The sequence below is a fragment of the Ovis canadensis genome, chromosome 6, assembly GCF_042477335.2.
Source record: "Ovis canadensis isolate MfBH-ARS-UI-01 breed Bighorn chromosome 6, ARS-UI_OviCan_v2, whole genome shotgun sequence".
NCBI lineage: Eukaryota > Metazoa > Chordata > Mammalia > Artiodactyla > Bovidae > Ovis > Ovis canadensis.
In genome coordinates this window covers 25,153,133-25,179,373 of record NC_091250.1, presented here as the reverse complement: position 1 = coordinate 25,179,373, position 26,241 = coordinate 25,153,133, and the positions used below count along the sequence as shown (strand labels likewise).

The 26,241-nt window shown below is 35.9% G+C and overlaps 1 long non-coding RNA gene across 1 annotated transcript in view; it reads left to right on the top strand.

Annotated features, from left to right (window-relative positions):
* LOC138442291 (uncharacterized) overlaps positions 1–17,448 on the top strand; it is a 227,947-nt gene extending 210,499 nt beyond the window's left edge. The window contains exon 5 of the long non-coding RNA XR_011257623.1: positions 17,062–17,448. This is a non-coding gene — a long non-coding RNA (uncharacterized lncRNA). The remainder of the gene's footprint in view (positions 1–17,061) is intronic.
* The last annotated feature ends 8,793 nt before the right edge of the window (positions 17,449–26,241 follow it).

Sequence of the window (26,241 nt, the reverse complement as noted above, 5' to 3'; positions counted from 1 at the left end):
GAAATTAAATAATGGCAACTTGGCAGATGTCTGTGACTAAATATAGAAATTATTTTGACTATGGAATTCTTAAAGAACAGGGCAGAAGTTTAAACTATTTGTTTATAAATAATATTGTTTCAAGAAGTAATGTCAAACATGTTCATCTGATATAAAACTTACAATTAGAATCAGAAATTGTAAGATATTCTGTGGATTTTGCACATGCATACACAAATTCATGCAGAAATAAGTAAAAAAACAGAGTGTAGTTGTTTGATTCTAATTTGCCTGTAGAGAAATGCTCAAGTTGATCTTTCCAATAGTCTTAAATGGTTCTAGCTAAAGTATTGAAGTGGGTGTTCAAAAATTTGCCATGTACTAACTTGCTAAAATATCCTTAAAATCATAGATTATTGTTTATCTTCTGAACAAGGAAGTAAATTGGGGAGCTTTTTTCAATATTTCCAAAATATTTTAAAATTAAATACTTTTAATTTAAAGGGTTTGAAGCAATTGACATCTTCCAAAACTGTGCCTAATAACTGATGAGAAAAGTATTCTTTTCCATCTCATTTTCTCTGAATTCCCCTACTTAAGAAATTTTATATCCAATTATAATTACTTCTATTAAGGAGTAAAACAAAATATGTGTCAGTTAAGAAGCTAAAAGTGCCCTCTGGCCATTTGGGATAGTCATAGTGACCAAAAGAATGTATTTTGGCATTGGATAGGGTGTTCACCTTGACCTTATAAGGAAATGGAAGAAGCATGGATTGAATCAAAGTGACTCTTGTAGTATCTCCAATATAATCATTGTTCACCATTAAAAATAATGAAAGCTAATGAAGCCCTTTACAGGAAGGAGCTCTAAGTAATCAGGACCTTCAGGAATGACTGAGTCATGTCAAATCATGGAAAGAACTCTGCCCAGTTAAGTGTCAACAGAATATGGAAGGAAAGTGAACTGTTACAGATGAGGTTACAGATGAGGAAAACTATTCATCAAATGCAGTGTTGGGACAAAATTTCTTCTTTATATTCTTTTATTTGCTCTTTCATTTTAAATAAGATCTCCTTCATTTTCCTACTGTTTCAAAGGGAGAGCAAGCTTTAAAAGAAGAAATGGCTATCATCAAATGTTTTGACCTTGAAACTGATGAAGGCTCTAGTGATTTTTGGTTCACTGCCTTGTGAGAATAACATCTTGTGGGTGTTATTAATTATATAGTATATAGACTCACTGGGCTGAATGTTTTCAGGGGTTAAAGTAAGTTTATGTATAGTAAGAGCAAGTATTTTAGACAGAAAATATGATGGCTTGTTCTGAACAATTATGATGGGGGGGTGCTGTGTGTGTATAGCATCTGGACCTCTTTTGTTTCTTTAGAGAATTGACCCTTCTGTGGATCTCAGTGGGAAGTAGCCTCCCATTTACAATTCTAAAAATGCAAATATTCACTTTCCAAGCCTTCTTTGTGAAAGCGGGTGATGCTACGTTAATTATACTTCACTAATTTGATTTTGTTAAAAATATGCAGGAAACATGGCATACTGTTACAGCATGGAAATTGTTATGGCATGTTTAGAATGCTTGTGAGGGAAAACAGCAGTGACAGCTCGTGTATTGCTTGGCAAATGCAATAGAGGCTTCTTCACTGGCTCGGTAACATCTGTGGCTCAGTATGAGACATTTCTCTCAATGCCATGCCAATGCTTTTCTATGTAGAACCAAGGTCAAGGGACTCCTCTATCCAAAATCCTAAAACTTATCTCAGTTTGATCATACACTCATATGTATAAGCTAATGCACCCAAAATTGAATCTTCAATTCCTACCCCTAAATCTGTTGGTCCCTGCCATCATTTCTTCATTATTTTGGAAAATATTTCCACTAAGCTTTCAGAGACCAAGTTAGAAATATATTTCTTGATTTCCCCTTTGATCTTAACCCATATATAATTTATCTTCAAAATATATTTCAAATCCTATCCATTTCCAAAGAGGGTGCATAGGTCCAGTCACCAAATTTTCACCTGCATTTTTGTTGTTGTCTCCAAACTGCCATTTCTTCTTTCACCCCTAAAGTTTGGATACTCTAGGCTGTAACCTGTCAGGGTACAAATTAAATGCAATCACATAACTGCTCACCTAAAACCTTTCAAATGCTTCAAGTTTTCTTGCCGCTAATCTTGCACCCTCAGTGAGCACCCCAACTTGTGTTGCACACACTTCTATTAATACCAATTTATGTCCACTCCTGACTCGTACTGAGTGCTTGCCTACTTCAAACACAGTAAATGTTGTCAGGCCTGATTTCACCTTTACAGACACTAATTCATCATTGTCCTTTAAGTCACAGCTTCAATCTTACCTCTTGGTAGATGCTTTCTGAATAACATCGAAAAAAGTAGGTCAGTTCAACCATATACTTGTTTTGTTTTGACATTGACTTTCAGCATTGTTTGCTTCCTTCATAGTATTCTGCAGAATTCATTAATATGCAATATGTTTGTTTAATTTATTTATATAATGTGTTTACTACACCATAGGCTCCTTGAAGGGATAACATCTGGAATATTTTTCATTTCACACCTAAAGTCTAACACAGCCTCAGGACCATTGTTTGCTTATAAGAAAATTTTAGCAATAGAAAGATGAATGGACTGTAACAAATGCATCTCTTTATTTCCATTTAAACTAATGGGGAGAGTCACCTGAATGTTATGATTCTTTCTAAAAAGTATGCATTATAAGTTAATTAACCCTCAGCAATTTTTTAATTAATCACTCTGGAATTCCCATTTAAGTATTATGAACATTTAACATTCCCCTCACTGGTCAACTTCACAACTTCCTTGTGGTAAACAAATAAAGATATTGAAATTACAATATAATTTGAGATAATCTTATATAAATTTATTTAACCTATGTTTTCTGAATCACAATATATTTCCTTTGGTTTGTATTTTTTAAATATTTTAAACAAATATTATTTAAAAATGAATATAACTAATTTTTCTCCTCTTACTATCTTAATTAATTCCTTTTGAATTTCTTGCTTTTCCATATACCTTAAGCAGATTCTCAACCTCTACATATAGCAGAATCAACCCAGTTAAACCACCAATCACATATGTAATAAACACTAACTATTTTGCAAACATTAAGCTGAACTTGAATGGGGAAGGGACCACATCTGCTTCTATTTTCCATTTACATAGTGACTTTCTTCCAAGTTCGGAAATGTATTGGAAAGACTGCAGAAAAGCAAGAAATTAATACTTATTTCATTAGTGCTGCTCTGTTCTCTGTTGGTTCCCTTGACGAAGATTGATTCTCATCTGTGAAGTAGTGTTCCAAATTACTGATATAGAGTAATGGTATAGAATCTAAGGGAAATTTTTAAGATGGTTTGCAGGATGGAGATTCATTTCAGGTGGAACCCTCCCAAGATTCCCGCTTAGCTCTTGCCTACAGCAGTACAACTAAGTTTTTTGATTGTTGACTCTTTTTTTTTTGGCTTTTAGTTTGTGAGAACTCATGCTTGGCCACCTTCCAGATAATTTACTTGATATGTAGGAAACTCAAAGTGTCTTATTTTGCCAATTTTCTTTAAAAAATAAATAGGGAATAAGAAATCTCATATAAAAGCAGATGCTGTTTGTGAAAAAGTGATGCACAATTCACCTTCTTGCAATGACTTTTGATCACCATAATTGATTATTTTGGAGTCCTCACATATGACATGGTACATAGAGAAATATCTTGCCTTTCCACAAAGACAGTGGAAACAAAATATATTCCCATTAAGCAAAAGAATGATGACTTCAATGAGGAGAAATTTCATGTAATTCCTCTCAAAGGAAGGAGCAAGCTGATTTTGATGGCAGTTGTAACTTGATTTCCTATTAATAAGTGCTGGTTATTTGCCTGTCTTTAAAAGTGTTCAGTTCTCTTTAGAATATGCAGCAATATACACATTTTTTTTTGTTGTTGTTGTTCTGAGCACTGGCCACAGATTCCAGAAATACAAAGCAAGTTGTTACATCTGTAAACATGAAATTCATCTTTCCTTTATGAAAATTGCACTTGCTTTCAATTGTTTTGTTTTCAATATTTATTATCTTTAAACATAGAAGCTTCATTGATATATAATTTTCATAACATATAATTTGTCTATTCAAAGTACTCAAATCAGTAAGTTTTCATGTACTCACAGATGTCTAGAATCATAATTGCTATTCATTTTAGAACATTTCATCACTCCAAAAAGAAATTCTGTGCACATTAGTAATCATTTCCCATACCCTATCCCCAGCCCTAGACAATCACTAATATACCTGTGATCTCTATATATTTGTCTATTTAATACATTTCACACAATATGTAACTTTTGTGACTGGGTTCTTTCACTGGTAATGTTTTAGTTTCATCTTTTGCTATAGTAAATGGTGTTGCCTAATAATATTGTATTGCATGTACATGTATTCTATATGTTTAACTTATCCATTTTTAGTTTATGGATATTTTGTCTATTTATGCATTTTCTATTATGAATGTACTATGGTGTATACTAGGAAATAATTCTTTGTGTAGATATATGTTTTCATTTATCTTGGTTATACATCTAGGAGAAGTCCTAGAATATGTGATAATATATGATAACAAACTTTTCCTTTTGAAGAAGTAGAGACTAAAGGAAAAAACAGCATTCTACTAGTACTGAATTAGAATTCCAAATTTTTCATATTTTTGTCAGCACTTATTTCTGTTTTATTGATTATAGACATCCTAGTGATGGGACGTGCTGTCTCATAGTTTAAATTTGTATTTTCCTAGTTGTTAATAATTGTGACCTTTTCATGTGCCGTTTTCTCAAATGCGAAAATGTCCAATAAAATCCTTCATCCATTTAAAAATTTTTCTGTATTATTTGTCTTTTTATTATTGTTGTTGTTCAGTCACCCAGTGATGTTTGATTCTTTGTGACCCCATGTACTGCAGCATGCCAGGCCTCCCTGACCCTCACCATCTCCCGAAGTTTGCCCACGTTCACATCTATTACATGTGATGCCATTTAGCCATCTCATCCTCAGATGCCCTCTTCTCCTTCTGCCCTCAACCTTTCCCACCATCAGGGACTTTTCCAAAGAGTCAGCTGTTTGCATCAGTTGACCAAAATACTGGAACTTCAGCTTCTGCATCAGTCCTTCCAATGAGTATTCAGGGTTGATTTCCCTGAAACCAGATTGAGTGGTTTGGTCTCCTAGCTCTCTAAGGATCTTATATATGTGTGTGTGTGAGTGTGTGTGTATATATATATATTTATATTTATATGTTTCCCAGGTGGCTCAATGGTAAAGAAACTGTCTGCCTAGCAGGAAACCTGGGTTTAATCCCAGGATCTTCCCAGTGGATTGGGAAGATCCACTAAAAAAATGAGATGACAACTCACTCCAATATTCTTATCTGAGAAATCCCATGGACAGAGGAATCTGGTGGTCTACAGTCTGCAGGGTCTCAAAGGAGGTGGAAATGACTTAACTAAACAACAACTCTCTCTCTCTTTCTCTCCCTGTATGTGTATATATATATGTGTGTGTGTGTGTGTGTGTGTGTGTGTGTATGTATGTGTGTGTGTGTGAGAGAGAATATATGTAGGTGTGCATCTATCCCACTTTAGTGATGGTATCCTTTGAAGCAAAAAATTACTAAATTTTATAAAGTTCTGTGTGTTTATATGACTATTATTTATTTCCATTTATCATTTTTGTTTTGGTGTCATATTTCAGAAGCCTTTCCTGAACCATGATCACATAGATACAAGGAATGGCCAAGAAGTTTGTTCATGTTTTCCTGTACATTTCATGGAAAAACCCACATGAACTTTTTAGCGATCCTAATGTACTTCTATATTTCCATGTGGAGTTTATCTTTATCTCTTGCATTATATGTTGCAGCACTGTTTATTGAAGAGACTATTCTTTCTTCCTTTGAATTGTCTTGGCATCCTTATCAAAAATCAATTAACCATAAATGTAATGATTTATTTCTGAGCTCTCATGTCTATTTCAATATGTTCATTATTATCCCAAGTTTTATGATGTCCTGGCTACTATGGCTTTGTCAGAAGTTTTGAAATCTGAAGTATGAGTCTTCCACTTTGTTCTTTCCTAAGTTGTTTCAAATATCCTGAGTCCCTTAAAACTCCACATGAATATTAGCATCCAGTTTTTTATTTCTGAAAAAAAATAAGTAAACATCTGGTAGTCTGATGGAATTTCAGTGAAAGTATAAATCAGTTTAGGATTTAAGATTTCCATCTTTGCCACCAAAAGTCTTATAATCCATGAACAAAAAGTTCCTTTTTGTTTATTTAGGCCTTTTTAAATTTGTTTCAACAGTGTTCAGAAGTTGTCAGAATATACTTAGCATTTATTTCATTTTTGCTGAGTATTATATTCTTCTTAATGCTACTTTAAATTTTTTAAAGTTCATTTTTGGATTATATGTTGCTGGTGTGGATAATGCAACTGATTTTTTGTAAATTGATCATTGTCTGTAAACTTGATGAACTTATTTATTAGTTTGAATAGTTTATTATGTGGATTCCATGGGATTTTATATATATATATAAGGTCATTTTATCTGGAAATACAGTTTTTCTGCTCTTCTACTTTAGATGTCTTTTATTTCACTTATTTATCAGCCTATTTATCCCGCTTAAAACCCCCAGTACAATGTTGAATAGAGGTGATGAGAGATGGTTTTGTTATCTTGTCTCTAATTTAGGGGGCAAACATTGAGTCCTTACCCATCAAGTAAGATATTAGTTGTGGGATGTTATAACTGTCATATATCAGATTGAAAAATTCCCTTAAGAAGTCACTTTATTGACTTTTTATTATGAAAAAGTATTTTTTTTTCAAATACTTCCACAGCTATTCAATGTTCAAACTACTGCATAGTTGCACTCATCTCACATGCTAGAAAAGTAATGCTCAAAATTCTCCAAGCTAGGCTACAAAGTACATGAACTGAGAAATTCAATGTGTTCAAGTTGGATTTAGAAAAGGCAGATGAACCAGAGATCAAATTGCCAGCATCCATTGGATCATAGAAAAAGAAATGGAATTCCAGAAAAAAATCCACTTCTGCTTCATTGACTACACTAAAGCCTTTGACTGTGTTCAATTCAGTTCAGTCACTCAGTCGTATCCAACTCTTGTGACTCCATGGAAGGCAGCATGCCAGTCTTCCCTATCTATTTGATTGTGTGGATCACAAGCAAGCTGTGGAAAATTCTTCAAGAGATGAGAATACCAGACTACCTAACCTGCCTCCTGAGAAACCTTTCTGCAGATCAAGAAGCAACAGTTAGAACCAGATATGGAATGACAGACTGGTTCCAAATTGGGAAAGGAGTATGTCAAGGCTCTAGATTGTCACCCTGCTTATTTGACTTATATGCAGAATACATCATGTGAAACACTGGGCTGGATGAAGCACAAGCTGGAATCAAGTTGCCAGGAGGAATATCAATAACCTCAGATATGCAGCTGATATCATCCTTATGGGAGAAAGCAAGAGGAACTAAAGAGCCTCTTGATGAAGGTGAAAAAGGAATATGAAAGAGCTGACTTAAAACTCAACATTCAAAAAACTGAGATCATGACATCTGGTCCCATCACTTCATGGCAAATAGATGGGCAAACAATGGAAACAGTGACAGATTTTATTTTCTTGGGCTCCAAATTCACTGCAGATGGTGACTACAGCCATGAAATTAAAAGATGCTTACTCCTTGGCAGGAAAGTTATGACCAACCTAAACAGCATGTTTAAAAGCAGAGACATTACTTTGCCAACAAACATCCGTCTAGTCAAAGGTATGGTTTTTCCATTAGTCATGTATGGGTGTGAGCGTTGGATCATAAAGAAGGCTGCAGTGAGGAATTGATGCTTTTGAACTGTGGTGTTTGAGAAGACTCTTGAGAGTCCCTTGGACTGCAAGATCAAAGCAGTCAATCCTAAAGTAAATCAATCCTGAAATATTGACTGGAAGGATTGATGCTGAAGCTGAAGCTCCAATACTTTTGGCCACCTGATGTGAAGGGCTGATTCATTAGAAAAGACCCTGCTGTTGAGAAAGACTGAAGACAAGAGGAAAAGGGGACAGCATAGGATAAGATGGTTGGATGGCATCACTGACTGAATGGACATGAGTTTGAATAAGCTCCCGGAGATGATGAAGGACAGGTAAGACTGGTGTGCTGCAGGCCATGGGCTCGCAAAGAGTCCAATACACTGAGCAGCTGAACAACAATAAAAAAACCAGCTATTTACTTGAATTTAAAAAAAAAAAGCCAACTATGCATTTAATAGAAAAATCAAACATAATTATCCCACTCTTAATATGTAATTTAAATTAAGTCTGAAATCAGACATTGGCCTGATGCAAGAAAGGAAGAGCCTTTTATAGGGAATCATATCTAATAGGATTGAAGTTTTTCACTCAAAGAATGCTTCATCCCTGTGTTGTAATCCTGTAGTTCTTGACTCACTAGCTCAAATGATAATGTATGAGATTCATGTGAATGTAATTTGATAATTTGACACATTGTCTTCAGACATGTAAAGCAAATGTTTTCTGACAAAAGAAAACTACCATTACCTGTTATCTTCTGTAATATTATAACCAAGAAATAAAACAGAAATGAGTACAAAATGATACATTTTAAAACATTATCTTTTACAAAGATCTCTGATATTCTGTCTTATCACACATTTATTTGCAAAGGGACACACACACAGCCAGACACCATCATGACTTGGGATTTTCTTTCCACTTTATTATTCAATACAGATGGCTACCAAACACATGAAAAGATGCTCAACATCACTCATTATCAGAGAAATACAAATCAAAACCACAATGAAATACCATTTCACACCAGTCAGAATGGTTGCAATCCAAAAGTCTACAAGCAATTAATGCTGAAGAGGATGTGGAGAAAAGGGAATCCTCTCACACTGTTGGTGGGAATGCAAACTAGTACAGCCATTATGGCGAACAGTGTGGAGATCCCTTAAATAACTGGAAATAGAACTGCCTATGACCCAGCAATCCTACTGCTGGAGGAAACCAGAATTGAAAGAGACGTGTGTACCCCAGTGTTCACCACAGCACTATTTATACTAGCCAGGACATAGAAGCAACCTAGATGTCCATCAACAGATGAATGGATAAGAAAGCTGTGGTACATATACACAATGGACTATTACTCAGTCAGTAAACAGAATTCATTTGAATCAGTTCTAATGAGGTGGATGAAACTGGGGCCTATTATGCAGAGTGAAGTAAGCCAGAAAGAAAAACACCAATACTGTATACTAATTCATATATATGGAATTTAGAAAGATGGTAACGATAACCCTGTATGTGAGACAGCAAAAGAGACACAGATTTATAGAACAGGCTTTTGGACTCTGTGGGAGAGGGAGAGGGTGGGATGATTTGGGGGAATGGCATTGAACATGTATAGTATCATATATGAAACGAATCGCTAGTCCAAGTTCGATGCATGATACTGGATGCTTGGGGCTGGTGCACTGGGATGACCCAGAGGGATGGTACGGGGAGGGAGGAGGGAGGGGGATTCAGGACGGGCTACACATGTATACCTGTGGTGGATTCATGTTGATGTATGGCAAAACCAACACAATATTGTAAAGTAATTAACCTCCAATTAAAATAAATACATTTATATTAAAAATATTTTTATAATTTAAAACTGTCATAAATTCCCTGGAATGCTATGTTGCATTTGCTGGTCCTTCAGTTTTTTTAAGAGTTAGTAAAGACAGATTATTTTCCTCCCTAGCATTTAACAAAATCATATTGAGAAATATGCAATAGTAACACTAAGTGATATGAGTTTGATGCCTTCTACAGATGCCAGAAATCCCAGTCCCATTATTTTATAAACATAATAAATGCCCCTTAACATCATATCTTAAAATGTTCAAGCATTCCCATGTTGGTTTTGCCATGAAACACTTGAAAATGGAAAAGTGGAAGTGTTAGTTGCTCAGTCATGTCTGACTCTTAGGAACCCTATGTTCTGTAGTCTGTCCATGGAATTCTCCAGGAAAGAATATTGGAGTGGGTTACCATTCCCTTCTCCAGGGGATCTTTCCGACCAAGGGGTCAAAGGCAGGTTTCCTGCATTGCAGGAAAATTATTTACCAACTGAGTCTCCAGGGAAACCCTAACTATGTTTACCTAGTTTGACAAAATAGTAAACTTATAAGGAAAATACCTCTGAAAATTTACGTCTCATTTTCAGATTAGGAAAACACACACAAAAAAACAATATTTAGGCTCCCTTTGTATGCCTCCTTCCCCTTAACTGTCATTCAAACACTTGTAAATTATCGCATGTACATATATATGCATATGTGATATAATATTATTTATCTATATCTACATGTATATCTATATAAAGATATATTGTGTATACATCATAAATAGAATCAAGGCAGTGTATTTAATGCATAAGCTACCAACCCAATATCTTGCTGAGATGCATTTGAAGTATTTTTCTAAATTTTAGGTTTAGATTTAGAGTTCTAGATTACTTGTGGAATGTTTTAGAAAATGATTGATTTTCTTTCCTAGTTTTTCCCCATTTCAGCTTAGTTAGTAGAGGGACGTTTAACTATAGCAGTTTTATATCCAAATTAACTTAATACCTTTTTCTGAAGAAAATTGGAAATGTAAAGTCTACATAAGTTAAAAACACATGTTTTATTTTCCACTGATAGAATAAAAGAAATCAAAGATTTCTCGAGACTTTCTTAAAAAGAGCAAAGGATTGTCTATTCCTAGGCTTAAAAAATGGACAAAAATTTTACAAAATAATTAATTTTATTTTTATAATGTCATTTATTTATCATTTATCTTTTGCATTTAAGCAAAAATAAATATATTCAAGGAAATGTCACACTACATTATTACCTGCCTGGAGATAGAAAAAATACATGTATCACTTTACAGTTCCAGAGTTTGCTTTGTGATAATGGTTCTATGTGAAACTTTCAGTCAACTGTTCACAGCAAAACTGTGCAGCTCTCCCATTGTTCCAGTAAATTCACATGTATTATCTGTCTTTCAACCCCAAATATGTGAATGACAGCTGAACTGTTTTAGTTGGCATTCTAAATGTAGGACACATAGTTTTGATGAAAGTACATTCCCTGTAGCATAAAGAACAATTTGAGCATAATTGTAGATTATTTGTCTCTAATGTATTAAATGGCTTCCCAGCTGGCTCAGTGTTAAAGAATTTGCCTGACAATGCAGGAGATTCAGGAGACATGGGTTTGATCCCTGGGTCAGGAAGATCCCCCAAGAAGGAAGTGGCAACCCACTCGTGTATTCTTGCCTGGAGAATCCCATGAACAGAGTAGCCTGGTGGGCTACAGTCCATAGGTTGCAAAGAGTCAGTAGGACTGAGAGACTGAGCAAGATATTAATAAATGATAACTAAATTGAAGTGTTTGGCTCCAAGCCAAAATCCTCCCTGTGATCTTTCAGGGCTGACTGTAGAGAACTACAAAGATTTTTTTCTGACATGCTTCACAGGGAAAGCTGCCCTTTTGATACCAAAAATGGTGCATAGAAAGCGTTTTGTAGTCTCTGAAGAGAATTGGATTTATATCTGCTTTGCATAAGTCTTCTCTTGTGCAATTGCATTCTAGCCCTTCTATTAATGGCCCTCCTCTGAGACCTTCCTGGGGTGCTTCTGCTGAGACCTCCATATAGAGAGAGAAGAAGGGAGGTCAAAATACTGTTTTCCATTCTGACTCATTACTCATCACTTCTCTACTCCTGTCACTTCTCCTTGCCTCTGGGTCCATAAATTCAAGAATCTTTTTTTCAGAACTCCCTCAGCCATGAGACCATGACACCCACCCCCGTCTGTTTTGATATATTTATTTGACTCATACCCAGCATTCTTCTATGGGGAAGAATGGGACACTGGGGGAGTCAGCATTTTCTTTTTTAATCTCTTACTACAGATGATTAAGGTCTTGACTGTTCATCATTTTGGCTTGTCTTAATCAGTACACTGTCTTAATCACTGACACCTGCCACACGAGCTCTCTCAAGTTCAGTCCAGCTTTTGAAATGTTTATTCTGCCTTTATTTAAATTCAACAGAACAAACCAATTTAATACACCTAGAAAGCAAAAGCTCTCGGGTTTCTTCATACAGGGAAAAAAGAGTGTCATTCGTAAGTGAAACCCTGAACCCAGTTTTTCACATGTAAATTATGTCACATTTATCAGTTCACTGAGTCAGTTGCTCCCAGGCTTAGGTTTTGTATGTTAAAAGGGTCAAGAAAATTTAACTGATTTCAAAATTAAATCATAACCCATGGGGGAAAGTTGATTATACTTTCTAGAGTAGGAGTTCCAAGTAGCAGTTAGTTGAGTCATTTCAGGAAGGCTGTTCTCCCTAGGAGTTCAGTTTATCAACAAAATGAAGACCTATGAATAATATCTCATGAAATTAACTTAATATTTAAAATTAACAGTCTGTAAAATGTAATTTTCATATTGTCTGCACATAATTGGTATTTATCGATTTTAGCTGTTTTTATCAAAATCATTAGTAATATTAGAGTCAGACTCAAAACATATTCTTATGCTTTTTTTCTTACTGTCATATGTCTGAGTAGGTTCCTTGTGTCTTCATAAATTGAGGTTATTATAATTATTTCCTTTTCTTTGTATTCCATCACTCAACTATGGACTTTATTAAATAAATGGTTTTATCTCTTTCTATATACCAGATGATGAAAAAGACATTGTGCATACAAAGATACACTCATCTTTGTGGCAGAAAAAAAGCAAACACACCATGACAATATAACATTAAAACTTCTGACTAATTTGGTTATCTCAAAATGTAAATTATGGGAGTAGGTCTGGTGAGGTCTTCACAACCTCCAGACATTCTTTGGATTCACTGGAGAGTATATAACTCCATTGCTAACACTAGCAAGTGGGTACTCTTTCTGCCCCCTTCTTATGCCTATGTCAGAAACTTTCTCTATTTCCTTTATACTTTAATAAAACTTTATTACACACACACACACACAAATACATGGATGTAAGCCCTTATCATCGGTATTACATTGTGCAACATACTCTGGGAAATGTAGCTGATATATAGCAGCAATATCTTTTCTTTGAGAAAAGAAAACTTGGAGTAGAAAGTCCATTTCTGCTCATAGAAGGGCAGCTTGTATTAGACTTACCAAGCATCCAAAAACAATAGCAAAAATATAAACAATATAAAAACAATTATGTTAACGGACTAGAGAGCAACTAAAGTCAGTATCCTGGCAAAATATGAAGCAGACTAAGTGCAAAATGTTGAATAATGTCCTTTGCAAATTCGTTTCTACCCAGAATACCAGAATAGGACCTAATTTGAAAATATTATATAGCTACATTAATCACCATAAAGACCTTCATATTACTCTCTTATAGTCACATACATTTCTCTTCACCCTATCTGATTCCTTAACCCCTGGAAAACACCAGATTTTTAATAATCTTCAAGTATATTTTAACATATCCCCAATCTAAATAAAAAATGGAATGAAAAGTTTGAAGATATCCGTTGTAAAAGGTGAAGAGTAGCCTATTTGTGAGCCTACAACCTGTATTTCAGACATTATGTATTATTTATTTGGATGAGTCTGCAATTAAGATGTGAAAACTGTAACCAGCATATACAAACATTAGTATTGTATGAAATTGGAAACTTCCTGACTGTCCAGTGGCCATTCAGTGAAAGCATTTGAGTGCTTTCATGGCCAAGGGCCCAGGTTCAATACCTGGTCAGGGAACTAAGATCCTGCAAGCCATGTGATCTGCTTCCACCACTCAAGAAAAGAAAATATAGTAGAAATAATATATTTTCTGAAAGAAAACACAGCACTGTGAATACAATTATTTACATATGATCTAAAGTTATGCTACTTTGTTCTTAAGTCATAATCAGATGATATATCCGTATCGTATATCTTTTATGATGTTCATTGACAAGTGATATACAAAAATAAAAAACAAGAAAATTCTAAGTGCATAGAAATAAAAGGTCAGATAAGAGAAGTTGTATTCTTGAAGACTGTATAAGTTGGATACTACTACTAATAATATCTAACTTGAACAAATATTATTTAGAAGTACCAAGGCAGGCTTCAGCAATATGTGAACCATGAACTCCCTGATGTTCAAGTTGGTTTTAGAAAAGGCAGAGGAACCAGAGATCAAATTGCCAACACCTGCTGGATCATCGAAAAAGCAAGAGAGTTCCAGAAAAACATCTATTTCTGCTTTATTGACTATGCCAAAGCCTTTGACTGTGTGGATCACAATAAACTCTGGAAAATTCTGAAAGAGATGGGAATACCAGACCACCTAACCTGCCACTTGAGAAATCTGTATGCAGGTTAGGAAGAAACAGTTAGAACTGGACATGGAACAACAGACTGGTTCCAAATAGGAAAAGGAGTACGTCAAGGCTGTATATTGTCATTCTGCTTATTTAACTTATATACAGAGTACATCATGAGAAACGCTGCGTTGGAAGAAACACAAGCTGGAATCAAGATTGCTGGGAGAAATATCAATAACCTCAGATATTCAGATGACATCACCCTTATGGCAGAAAGTGAAGAGGAATGAAAAAGCCTCTTGATGAAAGTGAAAGATGAGAGCGAAAAAGTTGGCTTAAAGCTCAACATTCAGAAAACGAAGATCATGGCATCTGGTCCCATCACTCCATGGGAAATAGATGGGGAAACAGTGCAAACAGTGTCAGACTTTATTTTGGGGGGCTCCAAAATCACTGCAGATGGTGACTGCAGCCATGAAATTAAAAGACGCTTACTCCTTGGAAGAAAAGTTATGACCAACCTAGATAGTACATTCAAAAGTAGAGACATTACTTTGCTGACTAAGGTCCGTCTAGTCAAGGCTATATTTTTTCCTGTGGTCATGTATGGATGTGAGAGTTGGACTGTGAAGAAGGCTGAGAGCTGAAGAATTGATGGTTTTGAACTGTGGTGTTGGAGAAGACTCTTGAGAGTCCCTTGGACTGCAAGGAGATCCAGCCAGTCCATTCTGAAGATCAACCCTGGGATTTCTTTGGAAGGAATGATGCTAAAGCTGAAATTCCAGTACTTTGGCCACCTCATGCGAAGAGTTGACTCATTGGAAAAGACTCTGATGCTGGGAAGGATTGGGGGCAGGAGGAGAAGGAGACCACCGAGCAGGAGATGGCTGGATGGCATCACGGACTCGATGGACGTGAGTCTGAGTGAATTCTGTGAGATGGTCATGGCCAGGGAGGCCTGGCGTGAGGCAATTCATGGGGTGGCAAAGGACGGACACGACTGAGGGACTGAACTGAACTGAACTGATAGTGATCTGATTTTGAATCATGATTCAAGCAATTATTCTTATTTCAACAGTTAATTTCTGCAAACTTCAATTTTGTTTTCTTTGGAAGATGAATAGTAATAATAGTATCTATGAGTTGTTTGTGTATTAATTAAGTGTAAAGCATTTAATGCAGTTTCTGATATATATTAATAGTGCATTGCATGCTCCTTCTTATTATCTGTTCTCTTCAAAAGATAATGTTACTTCACTTGATTGTTTGCGTGTGTGGTTGTATAATCTGAATGAGAGAGATGGTGCAGAGATAATAATGACCTAAACCAAAAATTAACCATGGTTAACCTTAGGCTGTGGATTTAACTATTATAACTTTTTTTTTTCAAAATTGTATATATTTCCCAATGCTTTTGAGTTTATCTATTTACTTTGTAATTAGAATAAAATGTTATTTAAACATAATTTAGGTACTGTATATTTTCTAGGAAGTGGGTCAATGAAATTGTAATAAAGTTACATGTGAGGAAAACAAACTTTTTATCATCTGTCCATATTAGTCAAGAATGGTGGGAGTTCACAAGCTCTTTCAGGGATGACAGACTTCTGAAAACTTTGAACACAGAGACTTTTCCATTGGGATATTTATTGAATGTCAAAGAGAAAGTCACATTTATTAAACATCTTTCCTAAAGTCTCTCGTAGATTACATCAAAGTTACTGAACATCATTTTTTTATCTTTCACAAAGTGGGGGAAGAAGACAGCAAAAAATCTGTGCAATATGTATAGGTCTCTGCCTTGAGAAATAGCAGATCAATATGTTCCAGTTCTGTGTAGCAGCAGATTGTCACACCAAGAACAGCAGGAACAAATGCATTGCATACAAGATTTTTTTTTTATTTTCTAAAAATTAACTTGTTTTTCAAATCTTTATAACTAGATATGACTCCAGAGATCCCTTCCATTCTTCCATTATATTAGTTCATTTGGGAGTCTGGTTGGAGTCAAAAATTTCTAAGTGTAGAAGACTGAATATCCAAATGTATTGAAGAGATTACATAACAGAAGATAACTGTGTTTCAATATACTGACTATTTGTTTTTCAGTCACTGAGTCATGTCCAACTCTTTACGACCTCATGGAGTGCAGTGCACTAGGCCTCCCTGTCTCTTACCATCTCCCAGAGATTTCCCAAGTTCATATGCATTGAGTCAGTGATGCTATCCAACTGTCTCATCCGGTCACCCTCTTCTCCTCCTGCCTTCATTATTTTCCAGCATCAGTGTTTTTTCCAGTGAGTCAGTTGTTCATATCAGGTGATCAAAGTATTGAAGCTTTAGCTTCAGTATCAGCCCTTCCTATGAGTAATCAGGGTTGATTTCCTTTAGGATTGACTGGTTTGATCTCCTTGTTGTTCAAGGGACTCTCAAGAATCTTCTCCAGAACCACAGTTCAAAAGCATCAATTCTTTGGTGCCCGTCCTTCTTTATGGTCCAATTCTCACATTTGTACTTGACTACTGGAAAGACTATAGTTTTGACTATACAATATACAGACCTAAGTCATAAAATTATGTTTTTGTTTTTTAATACACTGTCTAGGTTTGTCACAGCTTTCCTTCCAAGAAGAAATCATCTTCTAATTTCATGGCTGTAGTCATCATCTGCAGTGATTTTAAAGCCCAAGAAGAGGAATTCGGTCACTGCTTCCACATTTTCCCCTTCAATTTGTCATGAAATAATGGGACTGGATACTGATCTTAGTATTTTTAATATTGAGTTGTAGGCCAGTATTTTCACTCTCCTCTTTCGTCCTCATCAAGAGGTTCTTTAGTTTCTCTTTGCTTTTTGCCATTAGAGTGGTATCATCTGCATATCTGAGGTTGTTGATATTTCTCCCAGCACTCTTAATTCTAGCTTGTAACTCATCGAGCCTGGCATTTCACATGATGTACCCTGCATATAAGTTAAATAAACAAGGTGACAATATATGGTCTTGTCATATTCCTTTCTCAATTTTGAACAGTCAATTGTTCCATATATGTTTCTAACTATTGCTTCTTAACCCACATACAGGTTTCTCAGGAGACAGGTAAGAAGTTCTAGTAACCTCATCTCTTTAAGTGTTTTCCACAGTTTATTATAAATCCACACAATCAAAGAATTTAGCATAGTCAATGATATGGAAGTAAACATTTTTCTGGAATTCTCTTGCATTTTTTATGATCCAGCGAATGTTGGCAATTTGATCTTTGGTTCCTCTACCTTTTCTAAATGCAGCTTGTACATCTGGAAGTTCTTGATTCGCACACAGCTGAGGCCTAGCTTGAAGAATTTTGAGCATAACCTTACTGGCATGGGAAGTGAGCACAACTGTCCAGTAGTTTAAACATTAATTAGTATTGCTCTTCTTGGGAATTGGATAAAGATAGACCTTTTCCAATACTGTGGCTACTTCTGAGTCTTCCAATTTTGCTGACATATTGAGTGCAGCACTTTAATCTTTTAGGATTCTAAATAGCTCTGCTGGAATTCCATCACTTCCACTAGCTTTACTGGGAGAAGTTCTTCCTAAGGCCCTCTTGACTTCACACTCCAGGATGTCTGGCTCTAGGTGAATGATCATACCATCATAGTTATCCAGGTCATTAAGATCTTTTAGTACAGTTCTGTGTATTCTTGCCATCTCTTATTGGTCTCTTCTGCTTCTATTAAGTCTTCACCGTTTCTGTCCTTTATTGTGTCCATCTTTGCATGAACTGTTCCTTTGATATCTCTGATTTTCTTGAAGCGATCTCTAGTCTTTCCCATTCTGTTTTTATCCTCTCCTTCTTTGCGTTGCTCACTGAAGAAGGCCTTCTTGTCTCTCCTTGCTGTTCTCTTTAACTCTGCATTCAATATGCATTTTCCTTTTCCCCTTGCTTTTCCTTTTTATTCATTCTTCAGCCCTTTGTAAGGCCTCCTCAGAAAAGCACTTTGCCTTCTTGTATTTCTCTTTCTTTGGGATGGTTTTGATCAGTGCCTCCTGTACAATATTATTTACCTCTGCCCATAGTACTTCAGACACTCTGTTTACCAGATCTAATCCCTTGAATCTATCTGTCACCTCCATTGTATAATCATAGGAGATTTTATTTAGGTCATGCCTGAATGGCTTAGTGGTCTTCTCTGCTTTCTTTAGCTTAAGCCTGAATTTTGCTAAAAGGGGCTGATGATCTGAGCCACAGTCACCTCCAGGTCTTGTTTTTGCTGACTGCATAGAGCTTCTGCATCTTTGGCTGCAAATAATGTAATCAGTCTGATTTTGGCAATGACTATTTGGTGATGTCCACGTGTAAAGTCACATCTTTTGTTGTTGGAAAAGGGTTTTTGCTATGACCAGTGGATTCTCTTGACAGGATTCTGTTAGCCTTTGCCCTGGTTCATTTTGTACTTCAAGGCCAAGCTTGCCTATTACTCCAGGTATCTCTTGATTTTCTACTTTTCTAGACATTTATACATGTTACTGTGGGGGGATACATAATCGAGTTGTTGTTGTTGTTGTTGTTTAAAGAGTTCTTTTCAGTTTTATTCATTTCATCAGTAGTCTTGATTTTTTTTCCCTTTACAAATCTTTCACCATGGGGACATAGCATACTGAGTTCAGAATCAACTTTGATATTATAATTATTTTTTCTACTGAGTCACAGGTTGGAAAAGCACCATGGTTTGTCCTTACCCAGGAACAGATATTCAAAAGATCCTAATCAGTTTACTTGAAGGAAATGAATTCATGCTTTGAGGAATACACATAAATTAACTGCCTAAAACATGGAGAATTTTGCATCAGTCAGTATCATTTCCATTACATTTCTCTGATTAATCTTATCATGTAGAAGCAAATTGATGCAGGCATCTCAAAGGAAATTCAACAGAGAAATGGACCCAGAGAAAGAATAAAACCAGTCATGAACATAGAACATTTATCTCCATATAAGACTGTTGTGCCATTGAAAGCTGCATTTTCCCTTTTCAGGCTGACCATATAGAGTAAGGATTTCATTTTTATGGTCAAAATTCACTTTTTTCCCCAATAGACCAAAGTAGGGGTTATGGTTATCAGTGGGGACAGGGAAGAGGGGAGGGCAAGATAAGAATAGAGGATTGATAGATGCAAACTACTATGTATAAAATAAATAACAAAGCTAATAAAGCAGAGGCAAATATAGACATTATTTTATAATAAACAAATTGAATGTAATCTATAAAGTATCAAATCTATGTTGTATAACAAAAATTAATATAAGAAGTAAAAAATACTTTAGTTTTCAATTAAAAATAAAACTCCTTCCCTTATTTTCTTTTATCCACTTCAACTTCAGCAAAGTTTGATTTATGCTTGCATGCATCTGCTACTTCTGGTAGCTAATTTAGTTTCAATTTATCGCAACATAATTATTTTCAGCTTCTATTTTTAGCCTTAAGATTATCCTTAAGGATAATCTTATTTTCTATCTTTTTATGGCTCCATTTTTTTGTCAATCAATTTCATTTGAATCTATGTTTTATATTTTGCTCTTTTTATAGACTAGAACAGCATTATCAAGTGACATGAACTAATTAGCACATTTTACATACATCAGTAAACAATTCAGTTCAGTTCACTTGCTCAGTCATGTCCAACTCTTTGCGACCCCATGAATTGCAGCACACGAGGCCTCCCTGTCCATCACCAACTCCCAGAATTCACTCAAACTCAAGTCCATGGAGTCGGTATAGCCATCCAGCCATCTCATCCTCTGTCGTTCCCTTCTCCATCTGCCCCCAATCCCTCCCAGCATTAGAGTCTTTTCCAATGAGTCAACTCTTCACATGAGGTGGCCGAAGTACGGGAGTTTCAGCTTTAGCATCAGTCCCTCCAATGAACACCCAGGACTGATCTCCTTTAGAATGGACAGATTGGGTCTCCTTGCAGTCCAAGGGACTCCCAAGAGTCTTCTCCAACACCACAGTTCAAAAGCATCAATTCTTCGAAGCTCAGCTTTCTTCACAGTCCAACTCTCATATGCATACATGACCACTGGCAAAAGCATAGCCTTGACTAGTTGGACCTTTGTTGGCAAAGTAATGTCTCTGCTTTTGAATATGCTATCTAGGTTGGTCATATATTTCCTTCCAAGGAGTAAGCATCTTTTAATTTCATGGCTGCAATCACCATCTGCAGTGATTTTGGAGCCCCAAAAAGTCTGACACTGTTTCCACTGTTTCCCCATCTATTTCCCATGAAGTGATGGGACCAGATGCCATGATCTTCATTTTCTGAATGTTCAGCTTTAAGCCAACTTTTTCACTCTTCTCTTTCACTTTCATCAAGAGGCTTTTTCGTTCCTCTTCACTTTTTGCCATAAGGGTGGTGTCATCTGCATATCTGAGGTAATTGATATTTCTCCTAGCAATCTTGATTCCAGGTTGTGCTTCTTTCAGCCCAGCGTTTCTCATGATGTACTCTGTATATAAGTTAAATAAGCAGGGTGACAATATACAGCCTTGATGTACTCCTTTTCCTATTTGGAACCAGTCCATTGTTCCATGTTCAGTTCTAACTGTTGCTTCCTACCTGTATATAGGTTTCTCAAGAGGCAGATCAGGTGGTCTGGTATTCCCATCTCTTTCAGAATTTTTCAGAGTTTATTGTGATCCACACAGTCAAAGGCTTTGGCATAGTCAATAAAGCAGAAATAGATGTTTTTCTGGAACTCTTTTGCTTTTTCCATGATCCAGTGGATGTCGGCAATTAGATCTCTGGTTCCTCTGCCTTTTTTAAAACAAGCTTGATCATCTAGAAGTTCACGGTTCACATATTGCTGAAGCCTGGCTTGGCGAATTTTGAGCATTACTTTACTAGTGTGTGAGATGAGTGCAATTGTGAGGTAGCTTGAGCATTCTTTGGCATTGACTTTATAGTAGATGGCAAATTATTTTGAAGGGTTGTTTAGTAGCATAATTATTATATTTAACAACTAATTTTGAGATTTTTGACATGAAATTTGCATTTATTTAGGGAGTAAAACGATATCTGATGTATGTATACATTGTGTAAAGATCATCTCTATCACAGTCGATAATTTAACCATCAACTCCATATAATTCCTATTATGTGTATTTTGAGATTTAATTGAAGATTTATTCTCTTAGCAAATATCAAGTATGCACTACAGTATTGTTAACTATCATCACCATTCTGTACAGTATTAGACCTCCAGAACTCATCCATCTTGCGTTAATGAAACTTTTCACTGTTTCCCCTTCTCCCCTCCTCCAACTCACCCCTAGAAAGCATCATTCTACTCTCTCCTTCTATGTGTTTCATTATTTTAGATTCCATATATGAGATGATTTGTCTTTCTGTGTCAGGCTTCACTTAGCATAATGTCCTCCAGTTTCATTCAAGTTGTCACAAATGGCAAGAGTTTCTTCTTTTTATCGCAGGATAATATTCCATTACATTTATATATTATGATTTCTTTTTTTCATTTATTTGTTGACATACATATTTGTTTCCATACCTTGACCATCATAAATAATGCTGCAGTGAATATGAGAGTGAAGATATCTCTCTGAGATACTGATTTTATTACCTTTGAATATATATCTAGAAGTGGGATTACTGGGTCATATTATAGTTCTAGTTGTAATATTTTGAGGAACCTCCATTGTCTTCTAAAATGGTTACACCAATTTATATTTGACAACAGTATATCAGGCAAGGTTCCTTTTTCTGCACATTCTCACCAACACTTGCTGTCTTTTGTGTTTTTAATAGTAGCTGTTATAACAAGTATGACCTGATATTTCACTATGGCTTTGATTTTCACTTTCCTGATTTGGTTTGATTTCCCTGGGGATTTTGAGTACTTTTTCACATATTGTTGGCCACATGCATATCTTCTATGAACAAATGTCTGTTCAAATGCCAAAATTTTTAATTAGGTTTTTAGATTTTGTAGGAATTCCTTCTATAGTTTGAATATTAGCCCTTTATGAGGCATCTGGGTTGCAAATATTTTCTCCCATACTGTAGACTGACTTTAATTTTGTTGAGTGTTTCTTTTGTTGTGAATAAACTTTTTAGATGCAATCACACTTGTTTTTATTTTTCTTGTTCCTTTTGTTGCCTGGATTTGGTGACACATTCAAAAAACTGTTGCTTGAGGTCAATGTTGAGAAGCTTAACCCCTTTGTTTTCTTCTAGTAGTATACAGGTTCGAGATTTATGCTTGTCTTTTATCCATTTTAAGTTGATTTTTGTATATAATGAGAGATAATGGTCTAATTTCACTTTTTCTGCATCGGATATCCAGTTTTCTCAACACTAATTATTGAAGAAACACATTACATTGCATGTTCGTGGTAACCTTGTTGAAGATCAGTTCAGTTCAGTTCATTTCGGTTCAATCACTCAGTCATGTCCGGCTCTTTGCGACCCCATGAATCACAGCATGCCAGGCCTCCCTGTCCATCACCAACTCCCGGAATTCACTCAGACTCACGTCCATCGAGTCAGTGATGCCATCCAGCCTTCTCATCCTCTCATCAGATTCTTTTCCAATGAGTCAACTCTTTGCATGAGGCGGCCAAAGTACTGGAGTTTCAGCTTTAGCATCATTCCTTCCAAAGAAATCCCAGGGCTGATCTCCTTCAGAATGGACTGGTTGGATCTCCTTGCAGTCCAAGGGACTCTCAAGAGTCTTCTCCAACACCACAGTTCAAAAGCATCAATTCTTCGGCGCTCAGCTTTCTTCACAGTCCAACTCTCCCATCCATACATGACCACTGGAAAAACCATAGCCTTGACTAGATGGACCTTTGTTGGCAAAGTGATTTCTCTGCTTTTCAATATGCTATCTAGGTTGGTCATAACTTTTCTTCCAAGGAGTAAGCGTCTTTTAATTTCATGGCTGCAGTCACTATCTGCAGTGATTTTGGTGCCCCCCAAAATAAAGTCTGACACTGTTTGCACTGTTTCCCCATCTATTTCCCATGAAGTGATCAGTTAGCCATAAATATGTAGATTATTTCTATATTCTCTGAACTGCTCCATTTATGTAAATACCTGGCTTTATGCCAGTATTACATTCTTTTGAGTAATAACATAGATTTATAATATGTTTTGAAATCAGAGAATATGATTCCTGTAGCTTTGGTCTTATGAACATTTGCTTTGGTTCTTCAGGCTCTTTATGGTTTCATATACACTTTAGATAGCTTTGTCCTATTTCTTAAAGAATGCTATGGGGATATTGATAGGTATTTCATTGACTCTGTAGGTCACTGTGGGTAATATGGATATTATTTTTTAAATTTTTTTTCTTAGTGTGTCTATTTATTTTTTTCAATCATTGAACACAAGATGTTTTTTTCATTTTTGTCTCTTCAATAGCTTCCTTCATCAATGCTGTATAGTTTTCAGTGTAGAAAGCTTACTTTTAAAATGAACATGGAAAATTCACCAAAAATGACCATGTATTGAGCTACAAATACAGTATTAATAAATTTATATATGTAAAATCAGTAAAGATATACAGAAATTAAACATTATCAAACAACTTCATATAATTCACTTTTATGAAAGTTCAACTCACAATAACAGACTGCATGTTTTTTTCCTATTCATATGGTAGAGAAATTATATGATAGTACATGATAAAATTCTTTATGCATTTAAATGGATTGAAATCATACAAATTTAAATAAGCTGAAATTGAATAAAAGAGTGATACATGAAAATCACCAAATATATGGAAGTTTAAAAGCATGATTTTCAGTAGCAAAGATCAGATATCACAAGGTAAATAGGAAAATAATTTGAAATAAGTGACAATGAATGCAAATTTATTCAGATTTATGGAATACAACTAAAGCAGTGTTTAGATGAAATTTTATATAATTAAATCTTGTATAAGAAGAACAGCTGTAATCATTATATTAGCTTACACCTTAATGTCTAGAGAAATAAAAGCTATTTAGACAGATTAAAAAATTGAGGAAAAATGTATCATTGCTATTTCATTATCACTATAGACATTAAAATGATAATAGGGAAATAGTAAGAGCATCTTTATGTCAGTCAGTAAAACAACTTAGATGTACTGAATAAAATTCCTGAAAAACCACAAATTATATTCGCTGGCTCAAGACGAAACAGAAATCCTGAGTAGTTTTAAATCTCACAAAAATTCATAACTAGATCAGTTCAGTTCAGTTCAGTTCAGTCACTCAGTCGTGTCTGATTCTTTGCGATCCCATGGACTGCAGCACGCTAGGATTCCCTGTCCATCACGAACACCCAGAGTTTACTCAAAGTCATGTCCATTGAGTTTGTGATGGCATCCAACCATCTCATCCTCTGACATCCCCTTCTCCTCCTGCCCTCAATCTTTCCCAGCATCAGGGTCTTTTCAAATGAGTCAGCTCTTCACATCAGGTGGCCAAAGTATTGGAGTTTCAGCTTCAACATCAGTACTTCTAACGAATTTTCAGGACTGATGTCCTTTAGGGTGGACTAGTTGGATCTCTTTGCAGTCCAAGGTATTCTCATGCATCTTTTCCAACACCTAGGTTCAAAAGCATCAATTCTTTAGTGCTCAGCTTTCATTATAGTCCAACTCTCACATTCATACATGAATACTGGAAAAAACATAGCCTTGACTAGATGGACCTTTGTTGGCAAAGCAATGTGCCCGCTTTTTAATATGCTATCTAGGTTGGTCATGACTTTTCTTCCAAGGAGTAAGCGTCTTTTTATTTCATGGCTGCAATCACCATCTGCAGTGATTTTGGAGCCCCAAAAATAAAGTCTGCAACTGTGTCCACTATTTCTCCATCATTTTCCATGAAATGATGGGACCAGATGCCATGATCTTAGTTTTCTGAATGTTCAGCTTTAAGCCAACTTTTTCACTCTTCTCTTTCACTCTCATCAAGAGGCTTTTTAGCTCCTCTTCATTTTCTGCCATAAAGGTGGTGTCATCTGCATATTTGAGGTTATTGATATTTCTCCCAGCAATCTTGATTCCAGCTTGTGCTTCATCCAGCCCAGCATTTTTCATGATGTACTCTGCATATAAGCTAAATAAGCAGGGTGACAATATACAGCCCTGAAGTACTTTTCCTAATTGGATCTAGTCTGTTGTTCCATGTCCAGTTCTAACTGTAGCTTCCTGGCCTGCATACAGATTTCTCAAGAGGCAGGTCAGGTTGTCTGGTATTCCCATCTTTTTCAGAATTTTCCACAGTTTATTGTGATCCACACAGTCAAAGGCTTTGGCATAGTCAATAAAGCAGAAATACATGGTTTTGTTTTTGTTTCTGGAACTCTCTTGCTTTTTCAATGATCCAGGAGATGTTGGCAATTTGATCTGTGGTTCCTCTGCCTTTTCTAAAACCAGCTTGAACATCTGGAAATCCATGGTTCACGTGTTGTTGAAGCCTGGTTTGAGGAATTGTGAGCATTACTTTGCTAGCATTTGAGATGAATGCAATTGTGCAGTAGTTTGAGCATTCTTTGGCAATGTCTTTCTTAGGGATTGAAATGAAAACTGACCTTTTCCAGTCCTGTGGCCACTGCAGCTTTTTCCAAATTTGCTGGCATTTTGAGTGCAGCACTTTCACAGCATCATCTTTTAGGCTTTGAAATAGCTCAACTGGAATTCCATCACCTCCACTAGCTTTGTTCGTAGTGATGCTTCCTAAGGCTCACTTGACTTCACATTCCAGGATGTCTGGCTCTAGGTGAATGCTCAC